Source organism: Pteropus alecto, unplaced genomic scaffold, assembly GCF_000325575.1.
Source record: "Pteropus alecto unplaced genomic scaffold, ASM32557v1 scaffold48, whole genome shotgun sequence".
Classification (NCBI taxonomy): Eukaryota; Metazoa; Chordata; class Mammalia; order Chiroptera; family Pteropodidae; genus Pteropus; species Pteropus alecto.
In genome coordinates, this window is record NW_006442110.1 from 2,970,015 (window position 1) to 2,991,860 (window position 21,846).

Genomic DNA, 21,846 nt, shown 5'->3' on the forward strand with positions numbered 1-21,846 from the left:
TTCCAAAGTTTACATGTGAGAATGAATTTGGACACTGACACATGTAAGAAGGAAAAAAAGGCGTCAGTTTTCATGCTTGAGAAAAATGAAGTGTATGTTGGGAAGTGCGCAATGAAAACCACAATGTGAACACAACTCTCCACACTCCGAAGACAAGAGTTAAACTGTTTCATAACTTTTACTTTTAACACTAAACTTCAAAATATCTTTCTTTGAAGAAAATACACTTGCTCTATTTCACATGCTTGAAAAACTGTAAAGCATTCCACTGTGTATTAATCAAAACTCAGAGCAGGAAGGGAGAAAATTTCCACAGAAATATTCGGAAGATGAGAAGCTAGGCCTGATTAGTTTCCACAGAGCATCGCAATCCTGTTAAGGATTATCTCCCACGAGTAGAAAGCAGTATTCCCTTCGGATTGTTTTTCCCCAGGTGGTGCTCTTTCTGCCTGTTTCAGTCCGATGTCTGTTTCTTCCACCACCAGCGGCTCGCAAGCTTCGGCATGCACTAGAACAGTCTGCAGGGTTTGCTAAAAACGCAGCTCTCTGAGCTGTGACCCCAGCTATTCGGAACCACTCAGCCCTGGGCAGGTATCTACCCTTTAATGAGCGCCTCGGTGGCTTCTGGAAACTCCAGAAGTTTTGGAATCATGCTTCTGGAGTCTTGGTAACTCTCCGATCACGTATTATAGAAGGCTGACTAATTTTGTACTTCATGAAAGGTAAACATGACATTCATATTTGTTATTGGTGAAGCTTCACACTGAGGACACAAAGACAGTCTGTCAAGAAATCCTAACTCCCTCCTGCTTTAGGTTTCGGTGAGCAGAAATAGCTTGGAAGCCACACGGACAGAGAGGAGGTCCAGCCTCTCTGCATCATGTGATGCAGAAGGACTTTGCCTCCTTCGCTAGAGAGAGCTTGACAGTGAGAGCCAAACTTGGCTTCTCTAAGGGTCTCTGGGGAAAACAGGACATTGGATTCAGCCCATGATCCAGCCGGGAGTAAGTTCAGACACTTGGCCTGGAGCCTTTATTCTTGACTTCTATGCTTGTTTACTCAGGCTCGCAGCTTTCAGAACATTTTTCTCTGGTCCTCTTCCTTTCATTTTACTCTTGTTCTATTCATTGGTTCTACTGCCTCTGACCATCTCCTAAATATCTGTGTTCCCCAGGGCTCCACTCATGCCTCTCTGCTCTTCTCTATATAGACTGTCTCTCTGTGTGATCCCCACTCTCTTCCCACTGATAACCAGCATCCATGCCTCCAGCACAGACCTCTAATCAGAGTTAAGTGCCGAAGTCCCAGCGGGACATGTCTATCTTTTCCAATTTTCTACCAGAAGCTTCAGAGAGCAAGTATAAAACCAAACTCACTGCCCTCACCCCAAGGTTGGCTCCTCTTGGGTCTTTATCTTAAGGCTGTCACTGTTCATGAAGCAACTCCATGTTAGGAAGCTTCAGGCTCTATTCTGAGCCATAATGTCTATGCTCCTGCAAAAGCAGATGCCAAAGTCTGTCAATTTTACCTCCAAAATGTCTCTCAAGTTCCCTTTTCCCGTTGCTCCTGTCTCCGTGGCTCTAATACTTCTTCCCGCCTCCCAAGTTACGCTTTGCAGAGCCAACAGGACAGCTTTCTGAACAGACTTAAATAGCAACACGTGTCACACATCTTGCCAGGAGATCCTACCCTCTCTATCTGTAATGACATTTTACTTTCTTCTTAGTCTTAGTTAAAAAAAGTTATTATTTGTAGAGACAATGATGATAAAATACAATAGCTGATATTTATTGGCAGTTTACTATATCATTCAATGTGCTCGGCACTTAATATGCATAATTCCACTTGAGCTTCACAAACCCTATAAAGTAGCTGCTGCTATTATTCCCCTTTGCAGATGGAACAGTTGACACTTAGAGAGATTAAGTAACTTGCTCAAGTTCCCATGGGTAGTATGAGGGGCAGCAGAGCAAGTCTGCCTAAGTGCAAAATCTGTACCCTAATCACTTCCTTCTGCCTGTTTTTATTGTTTCAATAACCCTGTGGAAAGTATTTTTCTTACATGCATTTAAAAACATTTTGTACACTATGGTGGGTGTAAGTGATGGGTTCGAACCAACCCACCATGTTCTCTCACCAGTTGGGTAAGGGTGAATTTGCCACCATGTTGCTTGTAAAATAAACATTATGTCTAAGAGAACAAAAATGTTGGTCTTGGCTTAACTTTATAATTTACTTTTTATGATAATGGTCTTTCAAATGTATTAGCTGCTAATGGCTGAGCAAATTTATAACTTCTTCCATTGTAAATAGATTGATTGGTTAAGTATTTTCCAAGTATATTCAACAAAATATTATCTGTAGAATTCTGGAATGTCAATAGCTATCATATCAAAAAAGTATTACAGAATGTTAAATAGGTTCTTTACTGCAGGACATGTCACGATGCATTGTTACTCTCTGGGAGGAGTGCACAGTACCTGTTGATGCACACGTTTGACTACAAAGCTCTTTTTCCTTTTCTCTCTCTATTTTTTTTTAAAGAAAACAGAACAGAAATATGCCTATTAGAAAAATGTTGAACCAAAAGGGCTACCAGGTACTTGTTAATACAGAATTAATCTTTGTGTTTAAGACATATGGACTATGCTATTTATTTTTATTTAAACCCTACGTATGTTACTAAAGAGAGTTACCATGTTTTCTTCCATTTAGAAACTATGATAACTGGAACAGTCACTGTGAGAAGATGTAGAGCATTATCAATTAAACCTCTGACCTAGTCGTTGGGAGGCAGATCAATGAAAGAAAGCTTATTATTATTTTTTTTAAATGGAGACCGTGGGTCCTTTCCTTTTTGCCAACCTCTCTGTACATCTAACAAACCATGCACACACTCCTAAATAAGCTCTGTAATAGGCAGGGATCCTATGCCTTCTGTCTCTCCTCTTCCTCTAATGCTAGTCAGGGCATTTGTGGAAGCTGCAACCCCAGCATTGCTAGGTTATGTCTTCCTGAGAAATCGAAGCTCCATGGAAAGAACAAAAGCTGGGTGTGTTCGCAGTGGAGGATTTTTAAACCATGGTAAACACGTTTTCAAAGCTATTTTCTTACTCAAAACTGTTGGGCTTTGGACCTTGACAGCAAGACCATCACTGGGCATGAGGGCAGCTGCTGCTGGTTCTCTTCATGCATGTATTTCAGCCTTCCCTGAAGTTCCAGAATGCATTTGACCTGCAGCCCCATGGGGCCCCGGCTGCCTCTGTCCCTTCATCCATCCAAGAGTATAGTATAATACACATCTCCATTGTTTTCAGGGAGGCTTTAGAGCTCCTTGGTTTCTTGCCCTTTTGGAACAATGCCATTCGTCAAGATGGAAACACCTGATTCACATTTCTATGTGGACTTACGTGCTATTCACCAGAGTAAACAGAACATAAGACTCCCCGCCCCACCTTCATCAAGCAGAATGTAACACCTGTTTTTGCTGGTCAACATTCAACCAAACGGCTATAAGAGTTAGGAACTTGTCTCTGCAAGCAGATGAAACAGACCGGGCCTAAAGACCGAGAACAGAGGCTGCACGAGCCTACTCTCTCTTCCCTATATGAGTGTGTATTATTTTCAGTTAGATCACTGGCAAAATAAGACTACTTTCCAGGCCACTGTGGCTCAGTTCGTTGCCTCACTCCCGGAAGCCTCATCGAAATTGTCCACGAGATCTAGAACTTCATTGTCAACACCCTCTCCAGCAGCGAGCGGCTTTTCATCCAGAGCCTGGGCAGAGCGTCGGCCTATCTCCTGATGCTCCTGACACCAGCAGGCTGCCTGCACCAAGCTGCTGGGAGGTGCTGGGCAGCACTCCCGTCAGCGGCTTTGTCTTGGCCTGGCTGTACCAGGCAACCTGTTTGCTGCCAGCGACGCCCGAACTTCAGGGCTGTGAAACAGATTACTGTTCCTTGGTTTGTGAACACACTCATGTCTTCAACAGCATAGGTGTTGTTTCCCACTAACTTCTTTAAGGAGAACGGATGTTTTTTATCATCTGCTGTAGCTGTTCTGTGAACCACCCCCTTGCTTCTATGAGCAGTTCCTGTCCCACCAATGTGCACCTGTGCCTGCAGTTTGGCGAGTTTTTCCTGGTTTGTGATGGTTTCTTTCATTTTGTTGGAGAGGAAACGGGGCCACATGAGGAATGAGGGTTGGCGCTCACGGGCTCCTGGGTAGAGCAGCAGAGAATAAGTGCATGCATATACGTGGGGATGCAAGATGGCAGCCAAAGTGGCTTGTGGTGGCTGTAAAGTTACCACCTGACCTATGGAGATGCTCAGTGGAAACAGTTCAATATAAGACGCAGCAGACATATTGATAACTGGGACGTATTAAAATCAGTGGAGATGAAAACAATATGTCAAAAAAAGAATGAAGAAATAATTCTTCCCTATTTTGGGTTTTCTTTATGTTTTTCTTAAATCATAAATAATGATTTCTTAGAATAACAAACGTTTCTATTTGTTGACTTTTTAAAATCTAAAGAATACTTCTTTTTCCTCATCCTCATTTTGTTCCATATGCACTGGCTTCTCTCAACTATACATAAGGCAAATTAGGTAGCTTCATCCTTTAGTCATTACTTGCCAATTTTAAGAACTGGGATAAGTATATTATTCCAAATAGAAAGAGTAAATTGTTATGTGAGAGTATGAAGTAACTAATTCACACAAGTATGAAAACAAAAGAGATTTAAACGAAGGTCATAGTTTACATTAATTCATCGCGGGGTGGAAAGCAAGTGCAATCTATAGTCACCCTAAGGGCTAGATAAAAAGACATTCCCTGCTACTGGGAGGTAAATAAACATCCTTATGCATGTGTGCATTTACACATGCACACACAGAAAATTCTAAACACAATTCTGTGCAAGTATATATGGTTTGGAATCCTTACAAAAGTGGGCACAAGAAATCTTTCAATGTATTTTGCCTAAGCAGCAAGAATGGACAAATGTTTCAATGTAAAAACATGTCTCAGTGGTCAGTGAAATCACACACTCTGAGAAAAGTAGGGCATAGCAATATATACTCTTTTTAGGAATAGCACTAGGGACTTACGACACTAAAATAACAGGTATTTTCCCATTTCCGTCATTATTCGGTCAAGCAGCCGCAGCAGTGTTTTTACTCACACCATCAACTCCCCTGGTGCCCCGTGCACCCGGATTTTGCACTATTATTCTCTACTATCCTCTGCTATTTCTGGTAGGGACGCTGAGTCCACACCTTGAGCAGTAAAACAAAACAGACTGAAATGGGTCTGAGACATCTCACTGTTGCCAGAAAGCAAGAATGCTTTTAAGAACGTTGGAGATTAAACTAAAATACTAAAAGGATAGAGTCAAGTCAAAGATATTCCTGTTGGCTGAATTTTGATGATTTGGCGTTAAGCGTGAGAGAGAGCTCAGTGAGCATGAATTATGGTTGGCTAAAGAAGTTGTGTCTGGTCTCTAAAAGTTATTTGTTTGTCATGATACCTAGAAAAGTTAATATAAGGCATATAAAGGATAGTTATAATATAAAGAAAGGTAAACAAATTAGGGTACGTTTAACAGGGGGTTCATATATGTGAGTATTTTGCTTCCTCTGCTAATTATATTCCTGACTACAAATTATATAGTGTATGTATACATACGCACACACACGCAGACACAGTAAGTGCTATAGGAGGCAAAAAACCAGTAAGCCAAATAACCTTAAGAAAGGTAGTTATAATGAGATCAAAAGGACCAACCAGAGCTGGAAGCACACATGAAAACTGGGTAGAAATGAGGGCTCAGAGTTCATTAGTGCCAGTGGCCACACCATGCAGAAAGAAAACAACACTGATTTCAAAAATGATCATTTGAGTCAGTGTTCCGAAGAGAATTAAAATGTAGACTCAACACATTATCTGCTAGGAGGTAATGTTTTCAAATAAACCAAATAATCTTAATAAAATATTTTAAAAAATTCCCAATAAGATTCTATAACAGACCAAGTCAGTCATCATAATAATGGGATAACACAATAGGGTTTGCGATATTGGCCAAAATATTTGTGAAGAACTATCATTTAAAAAAAACCCCAATTTCATGTATGTGGACTTAAATGAAGCTTAATTTGATAATCATTGGCTAGCGTCTACATCTCCTTAGGAACCAGGACCTGTGTCCTCACCAAGAATCAATTGGTTCATAACCTAAATGCTACATTCTTGGTTGCTGTGAGATCATTGTTTTTCATTTGGATGTGGTAATAATTTTGAAACCTAAGAAGCAATAAGAACAGTAAGACAACTGATATATTAGGAAAGTAAGCCAGGAAAAGACTAAGAATTAAAATATGAATCGGGATAAGGATATATGACAAATTTAAATTCACTAGATTTGCATGTTTATAACCGATTTTAATCTAGAAGTACTGATTACCCTTATAGTTATAATAATTTTGTGAGAGTTTTATATATTCTAAGGTATTTAAAAATTCAGAAAAATTGAATATGTTGGAATTTTTATTTCAATTAAATACTTGAAAATACTTGATTAAGTTTGTATTCAATATTTAAGTGTTTGAGAAATTTAATTGGTTAGATCTTTACGTTCTGACTGTTAGTTGTGTAAATTAACAGGTAATCTATGGATAGTTGGGAATTACTGATAATTTTGTTTAAATAAGTATATACTGTTTATTAATTCATAAAACTAAAAAATGGGCATTAAAGAAAGTACAAATAAAAGTATTTCTATAGAAGGTACAATAGCCTGAATGTTTGCGTCCCCCCAAATTCGTATCTTAAATCCTGTTATGCAATGTGATGGTGTTGCAGGGGGAGGGGAGGGGGTTTGGGAGGTGATTAGGTCATGAGGGTGGAGCCCTCATAAATGGGATTAGTGCCCTTATAAAAGAGACCTCAGAGAGCTCCCTCGCCCCTTCTACCATTTGAGGACATAGTGGGAAGATGGCCATCTATGAGTCAGGAAGTGGGCTCTCACCAGACAGCGACTCTGGCTGAGTCTTGATCTTGGACTTCCCAGCCTCCAGAGCTGTGAGAAATAAATTTCTGTTGTTTATAAGCCACTGAGTCTATGATATTCTGATAGAGCAGCCCAAACAGACTAAGACAGAAAAGATCTTTCTCAAACCCCTGTGACATTAAAATATCAGTCATCATAAAGACACAATTTCAAATCGTCCTCAATAAACCAAATAATTGTGATAAATTACTGCTTGGGCAAATTAAACTCCCTGAGACTGTTTTCTTCTCAACATTGTGTCTGAAGGTCACTTCAGAACTAAATGAGACAACATTTAATGACTTAACAGGAGCAGTTCCAGGTTTAGAGCTGGTATCTAGTAGAAAACAAATATATCTATACAGATTCAGAGGAGTGTCCAAGGGCAGTGACAAGCAGGTACTAAGGAGCGTAAGGAATCCTTCACTCCTCTTGGACCACAGAAGTCTCCTCCCTGCACTCTTCTTTCTCTCGTACCTCTAAATGGAGCACCCCACGATGATCGCTCTTGGATGTCCTGCCAACCTTAGTGGGTGGGGGATAGCTAGCTTTGATTTAGAAGCTAATCCCTCCCCCACAAAAAACCCACAAATAAACAAACAAACAATACCCCAGGGAAAATGCCACTGTGTAAATGTAAGCAGAAATTTCTTGTGGGATTGTTAAAATTGACGCGCTCCGTGTGGGCCGTGCAGGAAGGCCGCCACCACCCCGCGCCGAGCGCACGTGCAGCCCCACCGCCCACGTTCACCACTCCACCTCACCTGCCCCTCTGGGCTCCAGGGCTGGCTACACTTGGCTTTCATCTCTCCCCTCCCCGCAGCCTGCTCCCCGGTAACACGCAGTGAGCACTGACCGCGTCCTCCATCCCTCAGGGAGGACAAAGACCAGGCCTGGTAAACGCAGAGGTTATTCCATCCGGAAGTCTTTTTTTTTAAATGAAAGAGCATTTGTTTAATTTTAGAAAATTCAAAGGAAAAAATATATTTAAAATGACTATCAAAAATTTTAACATTATGAAATGAATGGAAATTTTATTAAAAGGTGAGAAATCGGAGTACTAACTCATAATCTTTTCATTTGAAAGCTGAAAAAGCACTGGTGCTCTTTTAAGATTAGCACTTAGTGAAGACGAATTAGTCAATTAGTAAAAATTATATTTTTTTAATAAAAGATTTTACAAGAAGTTTTATCTTGTGAGAATAAAAAGCTATTTTGAAAAGCACTGATGTCTAATAACTTAAACTCTAGCCTTATGAAAATAGGAAAATCCACATTTGGAACTCAATCTTTAAGAATCATAACTTTCCCCATAAAATGTTCTTAGCTTTATGTAATAGCCATAGACAGGAACACATCTGACTTGCAGTAAAATTTTCTGATCTCTACGTATTTATATAAATAATTCAAAGAGAAATAGGTTATTTCCAACAGCTTTAATTAGTTTTCCATATATATGGTCATAATCCAGTTCTACTAAGATATTACATTTTGTAATAGCTGTTAAATATAAATTGAGTGTATACCTGGGAAGTTTAATTTATAGACATCTCCTCACCAAGAATATGGAGCATCAATACTGCTTTCCTATTACTCAAAGTTTTATCGCTAGCCTGAAATTGACTGACTAAACGACTGTCGTGGGTAACACATAAAGCTGTACAGCTGAGCACTGACTTATTACAGAATAAAAAGCTTGAGGGATCGATCATTGGGGTATTTAATCTCAGCACTGGCTTGTTTCCCATTACACTTGAGAGAACAAACCAGCCAAACTGCTTTGAATGAAACTTTATTAAAAACAATGTCACTTCTATGTATGTCCCTCCTCTAAGTGAGTATAGCTCATTTATGATCATAAAGCACTTTCTAACCCTCTCCTCATGATTCCTCTGCAGAAGAGACTCAGCTGAGTAAAGCAAAATGACCTGTCATACCAGACTGTTATTGCAGTGAATTAATGTAATTAAGTTATGTAATTTTAGCATGATCTTCTTTACATTAAAATGACCATCTTCTTCCTCCTCCCTCTACCGCACCTGAAAACGAAAAAGAAAGAAAGAAAAAAAAAGGATGACAGAGCAAAGAAGGAACAAATAGTGATTTTAAAGAATCTTTGGGAAAGAATTATATTCCAGATCTGAGAGCCACAAGAGTCTAAAGATAAAAGAAGAGAAAAATGCTGTAGGCGTCTGAAATGTGACATTCTGCACAGTCCCCAGGGGCAAGGAGCCAACCCTTTGCTGTTTTGCTGCCAGGGAGTTTAATAGAAAGACCTTTCCTTTGATCACCGTGTGGGATTGAGCCTGGCCCCCTCTCCCAGTACTGCCAGAGACTCTGTAAAACTCCTGTGCAGTGTCCACCAGGTGGCAGCAGGAAATAAGGTTTGCAGCAAATTGGTGCCTTGGTCAAGAGCAGTGAATGCATTAAAGGAAAAATAAATTCTGTGTTGTGAGAATTTATATTAAGAAACACTGCCTTAAGAAAATAAAGTCTTCCGTGAAAATGTTTCTCAGTTGTGGGTTGTAGCAGCAAAAGAGAAATTTCACCTTTCAAATTATCATAAAATGAGAATATAGCATTTTGGAAATAAGCAGATCTGTGATATTACATCTGTGGCCATCCAGGGAGCTTCAGACCCCTGTTGAAAAAGCCCTGCCGTCAACGGTAAGCTAAAGAAAAATGTAATTGTATTTTTCCCTTTTTCTTTTTCAGAGAAAGACTGCATGTCATGCAGACCCTCAGCTACGTAACTTCTAGACATTTCTAGAATTTCTGCATTTTTGCAAAAGACTTTTGAGAGTATCCAGAGAGTATCACATAATCACCTAGCTTGAATATTGTAAGAAATAGTCATAATCAGCCCTTTCCTTCAAATGCAAGTGTGTTATCTCAAGCATAACTGAAATAGTATGCAGAGTGTTTGAATGCTTTGCTTTGGGGAGTAAAACATACAAAATTCTGTCTACTTTCTCCTCATTGCCCCTGGTCTCCTCAACGGTAACCTCCCTGTAACTCTCAGTTCCCCCTCCGCTCTCTGAATGTGCTGCATCTCCAACTAGTTTCTTCCCTCTAGATGAATCTATGCTATAAAGAAAATAGCAACAGAGTGGAGGATCCCTGTGCTCCTCACGCCAAAACGATATAATTTCTCTATTGTTATTGTGAAAGCTACATGGAAAATGTCAATGTCAACTACAAATTTTGTCAATCATAAATTGTTACACAAGTCTAAGAAAATCATTATTTTTTAGCATCTTCCTAATCAACTTCTTTGCTTTCAGGTATTTCCCATCCTAACACAACACAACACAACACAACACAACACAACACAACACAACACAACACAACACAACACAACACAACACAACACAACATAACACAACACAACACACAACTGAGTACACTTGCTGGCCCTTTCAGGCACTGGTCTTCTTCATTTCACTGATCTGGAGTGGATAGCGTGTATCATTGCCCTTCAGATCCTTCCCATCTGTCTCCCCTTAACCCTTCATAATTTGGCTTGTCCCAAAATCTAATGAAATGCTTCCTCTAAAGCCACCAAGGAAATTCCAAGCTTTCAGTCCAATGGTCTTTTCTTGCTCCTCATTCTCTTTGATATCGCTGAGCCCCGACCTTTAGGAAACTCTCTCTAAACTGTCATACCACCAAGAGTATCTGGTTCTCCGCTACATCAGTTTTCTTTGATGAGTTTTGCCTCTGTGAACAAACTTTCTCCATCTCTTCCTCTGGCCCTGCCTTTTCTGCCTTTGCTGTGATATTATACAAGGTTCAATCAATACACCTCCCCTCCAAGCTGTCCCTCCCATAAGTCATGACAGAAAACTATCACTAGCTTTGGCTTTTCTCTTGGGCTTTAGTCTAACATGCCCAGTTGTTAGATGGTCATCAGATGGCCTCCAGGCCTTGCCATCTGGGCCATGATGCCATTATTATTCCAGTCCTCTTGGTCCTAACCCTGATTTAATCCATTCGACTTCACCCGCAGCTGCTCAGCTCCCATTGCTGAGATTCCTTTTAAATGTTTCGCACAGCTGTCCCTTTCATTCCACCCCATGGCGCCCTTCTTTATGTTCACTTCCTCTGTAGTAACTGGTTTTCCTCTTTCCGCAACTGGCTCCTTCAGCTCTGTTCCCACAGGCCCACTTTCCCACATACATTTATGCCATTTACTATTTCAATACTACGACTGCCTATCATATGCTTGAGAAAAATCACTCCTCTTTTTGGGCCTCAGTTAACTTGACACGCCTTTCTTCTCCTTGCCATTCACCCTTCAAGGCTTAGTTCAGATATCATCTCTGCCATGAAGCTCTCCCAGGTCCTTCTCACTCAATCAAAACAACTCTGAAATATAACAACCCTTATTGGTGCTTTGTACTATTATTAATTGCATGATTTTGCTTAAGCTATTAACTTCTTCATGTTTCTTTATTGTTTTGTCATTGAGATTTTAAATTTCTTTATAGAAAGCCCTCTGTCTTATTCTTGTTTCCATTATAGTACTCATCCCATGCATGATATAAAACAGTGGTCCCAACCTTTCAGCACCAGGTACCAGTGCTCCTATGAGAATCTAATGCCTGATAATCTGAGGTGGAGCTGAGGAGGTGATGCTAATGCTAGGGAGCGGCGGCAAATACAAATGAAGCTTTGCTCGCTCGCCCACTGCTTACCTTCTGCTGTGCGGCCCAGTTCCTAACAGGTCACAGATTGGTACCTGTCCCTAGCCTGGGGGTTGGGGATCCCTGATATAAAGGATCCATGCATAAATACATACCATATGTATGCATGGTTTCCACCTATGCCTTAACTTCCCTGTCTCCTGCTCACCCCATCCTCATCCCCAGTACACAGCCACACCCACACATACATTTTCATGGATGACACAACAAAAGCAGTGGAGGACAATTCACACAGCCTTTTGGGAAACTCACTTCCTCATCTGCAAAGCAAAGGGTATAGATGAGAGGACAAATGAGATACCTGCAGATGTTGAAGTTTGAGGATTTATTTTGTCATGTTTCTTCCTGCTCTATAATTTTCATCATTAATATCAGCAAAGGTGTTCCTAGACAAAATATGCTTTACACAGTGAAGATTTAGATCAGATAGCTCTTGGATTATTATCATTCTTTGGGGAAGTATAAAGTGGAGATTTATTCAAAACTACCTTCTCCTTGGGGCATTTATACCAAAAAACAATGACTTGAATGGGTAGGTTCATCAGTCAGTATGAGCTGGTGTTTGCTGCAGAGCAAACAACCCCGACATCACAGTTGCCTAACATCTCAGACGTGTGTATCTTGTGTCTGCTCTATGCTCACTGCGCTTTGTCCTCCTCACTGGGATGCGGGCTGACAGATGCTCAGCCATCTGGAATGCTGTCGTTCGCAGTGATGGTGCAGGGAAGAACAGAGTGAACTGCACACTGGCTCCTCAAGGCTGCGATACAAAAGTGACACGTTACCTCTGCTCCACATCTAGACCGAAGCAGGTCGCACGGCCACATCAAGCTTCCATTCGAGCAAGCAAGGAAGCATCATCTAATCATGTGCTTGAAAGGAGGAAAACCAGGGTATTTGTGAGCAGGGTAACAAATCCACAGTGGGACATGCTCGAAGTGCAGATATCACCATTCAATGACTGGGAACATTTCTCCTTTAAAATAAGTGTGAGAGAAAGCAAACATATTTTGAAATCTACTTTTGTTACTTTTACCATTGACCAAGTTTGTGTAAATTGTTCCTCTTGGAATATCAAGATAAGAATGTAAAAAAAAATAAAGATGAAGTAGAGGGATGAAGATCATGCAAGTAAAAAATTGTTACGTTTTCAGGTATATTGTTTGATCTTTTCTATGTCTGAAACCATATTTATTAAGGCATGGTGAATCCAACTGCACTACCACTGTAATATAAACCAAGGCTTTCTATGAGAAATATTTTATTTTGGCAATAAAACTTTTAGGAAAAACAAGATCAGCAAACAATTATCTATAGCTTGTTGAATTTTATTTTAAAATAAATAACACTATATATCAACTAACTGGGACCTTGTGTGATATGTAACATAAATTAAAACATTTGAACGAAGCAACTGTTTATTTTCTATTTTAGGCCAATGCCAATGAGATGCAACAAGCCAGGTGATACTATTATTGATGAGATGATTCAGGCAAAATGTGTAATTGTATCACCTCTCTTGAGTTTAGGGAATGTATTTTTATATCTGAAGAAAAGAAAGATTTCTATAAATGACATTCAAACTCTGTCCTATGAGAGACTCTGATGGGGCACTCTGAATTTGTTTACTTGCGTTTGCTCAGTGCTTCTCAAAATGGGAAGAGCCAACATTTATGGCCTGTAGGACACTGCTCTCATGCAGCAAAACAGAATAACTGGGTGAAGGAAAAAGGCCAGAAATGATCATCTATAGAAATTAAGAAGTATCTTTTAGAACCACAGATAGGAACATATTTAGAATCAGATTTTTCTTTAAATAAATATAAATTAGAACTTTCATATTATGGGTATGTAATGGAATATTTCTCGGACTTGAAGAACATCAGACATTATAGCTCAGATTGTTCTGTTCAATCTAGTCTATCCTGAGCATACAGTTTTTGTTGGTAAAACTCTGTGTATACAGGTAGACTGATGCCAAAGACCTCATTGCAAATATCCCACTAACATTTACTACATTTACTAATGGGTAGGAGGGAAATAGGAGGAGGTACACGAAGCTGACGACCCCAGCTGATTCAGGGATCAGAACTGCCACAGGGCTGCGCCACTGCTGCTCAGCTTTGGCACTGCTGACGTGTTGGGCCAGACAGTTCTGTGTCTGGGGGCCTGTCCCATGCGCTGGGGGAGCTGTACACTACAAGAGCATTTGCTTCTTTTGAATCTGAACTGTCAACTTAAAGAAATTGCTTTTAACCTTTAATTTAACTAATCCTAGGTTTTTCTATAAGAACCTAAATCTTCCATTACATCAAACTATGTAATTTATCATTGTCATTCACTCTTATGGCCTATATTTTACAGATAAATACCTGTAAAGACTGCAGAAGGAGGGGAAAATAAGAAACATCAAAGAATTCAGATACCTACACATTGTTCCGAATTTATCATCAACTCTTCCAAATACTTGATTCAGAATTTCAATACTACTTTGGCACCAATATTTGAATAGCTCTAGAATATAATGATGACACTGTGTCATTGTTTTCACAGGCTATAACCAAGTCATAAAATCAGAGGACTTTAGGTATTATGGAGTCTAACTCCTTTATTCTAGGGATTAAAAAACTGAGGCTCCGAGAAGATATGACTGGTTCAGTCAGTTACAGCAGCCAGAGGCTAAAATTCAGATTCCTATGCAAAATTTCGGTCTGACTCTGAAAATGTTACAATTTTTTGTTGTTGCTGCAGGTTCACTTGTTATTATGTGTATCTACAAGTGACCTTTTCAGACGTGTCCTACAGGACTTTCTCACTCATGGAGAGAACTGAGTTAAGGCAGCCTTACTTCAGCAGGGCAAGCTGTACTTCACTCACCATAAATCATGTATTTCAGGCAAAAGATGCATTATTAATTTTTTTTCTTATGCTGAGACATCAAATAATTATCCAGAGGAATTTACAGAAAGTTAAGACAAAAATATTCATAAGGTGGATATGATATGCTCCAGGGAGGATCAAAGTTATTTCTAGGGCTGTACAGAATGAAAGGGGCAAATTTTAGAATAGATCATCTGGCATTCTATGGAAGAACTTTTAATGCAATCTAGAAAAACTTCCTTTGATGAATTATAAAAAATGGTAAAATTATATTCTAAAGTGGGGAGTAGAAGTATGTTTATAGCAACAAGTTAAGGCTGAAGATGAAAAAAGCTAAAGAAAATAAGAATGTTTCTGTTTTGGTGTCGTCATTGCAGAACATCACCTACGATGTGTCTTTGGCCTAAATAATTAACTAAAAAGCTAAGAGTATGCCTCTCACCATCTGCACTTTAGAAGGAAGTTTGGAAAGGAAAGACATTTATGTAGAAACAGGATTCACAGAGATTCATGTAGGTTCTTAATATAAACTATGTATCCTGTGGCTCACGCCTCACCATCTCGGTGTTCTGGTCAAATTGATGACATTATTTAATCGAATATTGTTTTTACTCTTGTAGTGTAGTCAGGTACATATTGTATGATTTTAGTGTGAGCAGGTGGAAAGAAGGAGAATGAAAAACAAATACAAAAAGAAATAAAGGGGAGTGGGGAATACTGACTTCTAAGTCTCGAGTAGATATGTTTGCATAAATACTCTAACACCTCCATCCAAGAGACATAATGGGTTGCTGTAAGTCTAGGATCTCCTCAGTGGCTATTAATTAGGAAGTAGTATTGCCTTTTCCATATTAGAAGCATGAGAATTTCATGGATCTCTCATAGATGATACATGAAGGTATCCAGTACTAGGCAGCCCATCAACTCACGTTTCATGTGCTGTACCCTAAGCTTTCAGCATATTAGATCGGTGCTTCTCAATCAGGGTCAATTTTGTTCCCAAAAGCCATCTGTCAGTGTCTGGAGACATTCTAGTTGTCACAACTGGGGGTGGGACGTGCCATTGGCAACTAGTGGCTACAGGCCAGCGATGATGCTAAACATCCCAAAATACACAAGACAATCCTCCACAATAAACAAGCATCTGGCCCAAAGTGTCGACAGTGCTGGGGTGAGAAACCCCTTCTGAGGCCTCATGCTAATCTCCTAGAGAAGGGACTGGCAAATTCGGCCTGTGGTCAAATGCAGTCTGGTGCCTGTTTCTGTATGACCCACAGGCTAAGAATGGTTTCTACCTTTCCAAATGTTTGAAGAAGAGATTAAAAAAATACTATTTTGTGACATGAAGTTTATATGAAATTCAAATTTTAGTGTCTATAAATAAAGTTTTATTGAAACACTCTTCTTCTACATGTATTGTCTCTGGCTGCTTTCACAGTACAATGGCAGAGTTGAGTAATTCCCACAGAGACCACATGCCTACAAAGCCTTAAATATTTCCTACCTGACTCTTCACAGTAAAAGTCTGCCAAGGCTTGCATTAGACACATATCGAATGAGTTACCATTAATTTGGGAAGGTGATGTGACTAACTTCAGCTAAACTCTTGGAAGATTTCCATTACTTGGAGTTTCAAAGTGTTTTTATTATTTCCAGAACTCAGAGGTGAAGGTGGGAAAGGGGATGGGAGGAAATCCTGAAAAACAATTACAAAGCTGGCTGTGCCAGTAAATAAGTGAGGAGGGGGCAATATCACAAGTTACTGTCATTTGAATAGGAAGATAATTGTTTACTCCGTTAACTAATACAAACTTCAGATGATGAATAAACACAGCTATTTGTTATGAAGGAAGGGGCAGTGTGCCATCTCTCAGAGGTTTTTCTAGCTATTCCAGGAGCGCTCTGCGACCCTGAAGAGTCTACCCGTGAATTTTCAAATGACTTCTCCGGCTTCTTTTTCAAAAAAATAAATAAGCCTCAAGCTGGCAGTAGTGAATTAAAGACTTGTGTACAGCATTTATAAAACTTATTGACAGCAGAAATTGCAGAGGAGTTTGCACCAGGTATTTGTAGGAAAAGAATCGAAATCTGCAATTCTTTCCTTGAGAAATGATGTTAACAGTATTACTCTTTTCCTCTTAGGAGGTTTGCTGATGACGCTCAAAGGCGACGTGGCCTGTGTGTCCTGTAGGGACTTCCTGACTCTAAAAAGTACTCACAGATGATCCTCATTTCCGTTAAGACACTACTTTTCCCTCCTGCTGCCCTGGCGCACTAAATGTTTCATCCACATTCTAAACAGCAGTGAGATTCTCCTGATGACGTATGATGAGAAGAAATTCACTCTTATTCTAATAAAACTGAGATACATTTGGGGAAGAGTGAGAAGTCATCAAAAAAGATGTTCTACATTGGATCCATGAGAAGCTAGCAATAAACATTGTTAGAAAATACTTTTCTTTTAAAATAGAAGGGGCCGAATTCTACTTTAGTCATTGAGGGGAGAATTTTGGGGGAAAAAAAATAAGTTTAAGATTTTTCAATGCTTTGCTTTGGGAACACTGGGATATGAGAGGGTTATTTAATAACATTTAAAAAGAATTCCTAATTTATTTATCTGGCATTGCTCAGGAATAAGAATTTTTCCATATAAGTTGACCGCTACCAGGTAACATTTGTATAGTGCAGTCCAAGACAAAAATTGTTTTGGTGTTAGGGTATTATTCAAATGAAAAACTTTATCTCAGCATCTACAATTCTCTTTTTAATATATTGTGGGCTTAAAAAAAGAGAACTAAACTTGATAAAACTGATATTCTTAGGAGCATAACAAAGTAGTTAAGGAAGCTGGATTTAAATCTGAGTCGTGGCATTTTCTAGCTATGGGATCTTGAGCAATTTGCTTAACCTGCTTCTTTATCTGTAAAATGTAGATTAACAAGGAAAAATTCTGAGATGTCCTAAGTTAAGTTATAGAGGCTGGAGGACGGAAGGAAGAGACGAGAGGGTTAACTGGTTAATAGCTGCAGGATGAAATCAACAGACAACAGCTCACATTCCTGAATGTATGCTGAAGCTTTGCGTTAACTTCCAGGTGGTTATTTCTATGATTATCTGGAGTGAAGAACTGACCACCAGATGCAACCACATCCCACTTACACGTGAACTTTCCAGACTGTTGCCCACACTGATCTGAAGCGGCAGACACCCTTCCTCACGGACTGTGCACCTACCCAGGACTGTCCCTGCACCTTTCAGTCATAGCCAAATATAAATTCTCTCAAAACATCTTACGTCTTTCTTCTCCAAACCACTGTATAAAAGAGCTCCGTCAATCCCAGGATGACAGACGTGTTTGTCTTCTCCATCCAGCCCTGCTGCTGGTGGTCTCCAAACCACTGTATAAAAGAGCTCCGTCAGTCCCAGGATGACAGACGTGTTTGTCTTCTCCATCCGGCCCTGCTGCTGGTGGTTTAAATCGCAGGCTCCAGGACCTGGTCCTTTTTCTGGCTAGCATATGGCTAATAAACCTTTCCTTTCAGAGAAAACTTTAGGCCTTGAAGGTTTTTGTTTAACAGGATGATAACAACCTACTTCACAGATGTTAGATAAATAAGCCTATCTATAAAGTACCTAGAATAGTGGTTGGCACATAATGAGTGAAAGAGCACTTACGATCCAATTTTTAGTGCAAAGACTTTAAAATCTCCTGTTTTTCACTGAGTTCTCTATTAGAGCCCAGTTTAGACAGCAGAATTTTCCCTTACAAAATTTCACATTTTAATTAGATGACAACATTGAAAAATCACAATATTTAAAAACTTCTGCTTCTAGCCAAGACAGAGTAAAAGGGACCTGGCTTCCTTGGTCTGAAACAACTAAAAAAACTGGAAAAAAAGTAGAACAGCAGTTTTCAGACACTGGACATTAGATAGTTGAAGGGAAGCAGAATATGTCACCATAAAATAGGGCTCTTTGGCCTAAGAATTGTTTTGAACTGATGATTTTAAGAAACTGCAGACACAGAGGCTCTGAAAACAGAGTAGAAGTTACCCTTTCGTATAGGAAATCTACATTAGAAAGCGGGCCTGTACCAGTAGGAGAGCTATCAGCTGAGATACTGTTTTTCATCTGAGTCTTACCTGCATCGCAGGGCAACTTTGCTTACTAAACGTTTCCTCCCCTCACCTTCCTCACATCTTTCTTTTGTCTTTAGCTGAAAATTGTATTTAAGGTGGCGGCTTGAGCCATTTTGAGGAGTTACTCAGTTTTCCTGGGGATCTTCCATATATACATGAGGTATATATGTTTATAAAACTTGTTTGTTTTTTTCTCATGTTAATCTGTCTTTTATGACAGGGGGAGGGTTTCAGCTAAGAACTAAGAAGGGTAGAAGGAAAATTAATTTTCCTTCCCTACAGACAGTTATGTTTGAGAGATGACACACAAATGATGTGAGCCCAACAAGTGCCCCAGCTTACTGCCTGGCAAGCTATCCTAGCCCTCAGTGCAGCGCAGGGCGATTCCGGACCCTGACTGGTACTCATATTTAGAGAGACAGCTGGTAGTCTAGGGAGGCTGAGAAGTCTAGGGTTCTCAGGGCAGAACCTCCAAGAGAAGAGAACTGCACAGAAAGCTTCAGCAGAGGTTCTCCCCTGAGTCTTCAGCTGAGCACAAATAAGCTCATGCACATAAGAAAACAACTACTTTGACCAGGGGGAATGGTGACCTGAGAGGAGCTGAGGAAACAGTCTTTGAGTTTATACAAAGCCACGTTCCCGCCAGAGTGAAATATTTTGTAATTTAAGGGTGTCAGGTAGAGTACTCAAAAGGAAACTGCATCAATAATGGAGCAAAAAGTAGCTCTAAGTAAAGGCTGTTCTGGCTCCATCTCACAAAGTTTAAAAGCAAGTCTCAGAAAGATCAACTGTTTTCAAGTAAGTTAACTGCATCCCAGAATAAAGCTCCAGAAGATTGTAGAAATGTAAAAATATCTACACCTAACAAGGGGAAATTCACACCAGCATTCAATAAAATAGTGCTAGGCATGAAAAGTAGAAAAATAAAATCCTTAAGAAGAAAAGTCAATTAATAGAAGGAGATTCAAAACAGCCATAAATGATAGAATAGATAACATTAAAAGTATGGATCCAAGAGGAATAATAAACTCTAGCCTCCCCACACCCCCCAAAATCCCCCCAAATCATAAAATACACCGAGGTACATCATAAGTACATGCCAAGCAAAGCAGCCAGAGAAAAATAATACAATTGTACAAAAAGGAACAAAGATAGGAATAACAGCAGATTTCTTATAGGAAACAATGCAAGCCTGAAGACAATGGAGCAACATTTTAAAGTAGAGAAAGGGAAAAAATAAACTGTCAACTTAAAATTCTATAACTAACGAAAATGTCTTTCAAAAACCAAGATAATAGTTTTCTAACATACATATATCATACTAGGAATTTGTCCATTTTGTCTAAGTTTCCAAATGTATCAGCAAAATTTGTTTATGGTATTCTGTTATTTAAAATCTCTGCTGCTTATAAGTATTTCTCATTTTCATTTTCTGTATTGTTGATTTGTGATCTTTTTTTTTCTTAGTCAATTGTGTTAGAGGTTTCTCTATTTTTAAGGAACTAACTTCTATGTTGATCCTTTGAATTCTGGTCTTCAAGTTCTAGTTCATTAATCTCGGCTCTTATATTATCTCCTTTTAGTTTATTTGCATTTAATTATGTTTCCAGCTTGATTAATTTTTAATTTGAGCATTTAAAGTATAAAATAAACTATAACTACACTGTTATGTTGTAACTCATAAATTTTTATATGGAATTATTTATTATCACTGAGTTCCAAGTATTTAAATTTTTCCCTTCTTGAAAATAATAAAGTGCTATAAATATTTCATTTATATCTTAGAATATGTGTTCTTTTTTTGTTTAGACTTTATTAAATTAAGTTTGTTAATTATGCTTTGAAATCTCTATGTTTATTTACTTTCATGTGCTTAAAATTATTAGCTTTGAAATTAGTATGCAAAATATTGGACTTACCAAATTCTCCATGTATTTCTGTCAATTTTTGCCATCTTTATTTTGAAGTATTTTGCTTGGTGCATTCAAGTGTAGAATTGCTATTTTATTTTTTTTGCTATGTTTTTGAGGCAAATTGAATATTTTATCATAATTTAGTGACCCTCTCTATCCCTAAGAAGGCTTTTGTCTTAAAGTCTATATTATCTGATATTATTTTAGTTATGCAGTTTTTCTTTCATTTATTATTTGCCCATTATATATCTTTTCATCCTTTTACATTCAGCCTTTGAGTCCTCTTATTTTATGTGTGTCATAAAGAACATTTAGTTTCTTTTTAATTTAATGTGACAAATTATTTTAGCCAGTATATTTAGTCCAATGATGTGATGTATGTGTGCGTGTATATATCTATATCTATCTATATCTATCTATCTATCTACATATATATATATATAGAGAGAGAGAGAGAGAAAACTTTTTTCTACTGTTTCACATTTTTTTCTTTTTCCTGACTTTCTATGAATTTCTTTTGCTTTTCTTCCTACTTTTGGAATTAATTATTTTTGTTTGTTTTCTTATTCCATTTCTTCCCTCATTCTGGTTTTGAATTAAATATTATCTAATTAAGTGAGCATCTCTGGAATTTTACCATATGTACTTTGAGGCCTAGAGAAGTTATATAACTTTTTCAAGGTCACACAGCCAGTGAGTGGCAGAATTATGATTTACAGCCAAGGTTAATTTAACTCTAAAACTCAAGCTTGTCCTCTAGGCCACACTTTTAAGACAACGGAGATATACAATGGTTAATAAAAATGGATCTCATAACTTTTAGTTCTTTCAGTAAATTTTAACTGAGGGTAGGAGGCACAGTCACACTCATAGTCTTTTTCTTCTCTATTATTCATGTTCCTAAATAATTAGCCCTGACTTAAAATGTTATTAATATTTCTAATCTGCTACTATCTTACATTCATATAGGGCTTCATCATTTCAAAATTGCTTCATATTCATAAACATATTTGAATCTAATAATAATCCAGGTTAAAAGGGGACTGTATTATCACTGTTCTTTTACCTGGACTTCCTCTCAGGCTGATTAAAAGCTTCGAATTAAATGCAACACCATGTTAGGATCTTTTGACACCAGAACTGCTAAAAGTTTTATCAAG

At 38.6% G+C, this 21,846-nt stretch overlaps 1 protein-coding gene and 1 pseudogene across 1 annotated transcript in view; both read right to left on the reverse strand.

The window, feature by feature from the left end:
• The window catches only part of CNTNAP2 (contactin associated protein like 2), a 1,631,342-nt gene that overhangs the window by 210,382 nt on the left and 1,399,114 nt on the right, over positions 1-21,846 (reverse strand). The window lies entirely within an intron of this gene.
• LOC102887862 lies at positions 3,673-4,166 on the reverse strand (annotated as a pseudogene).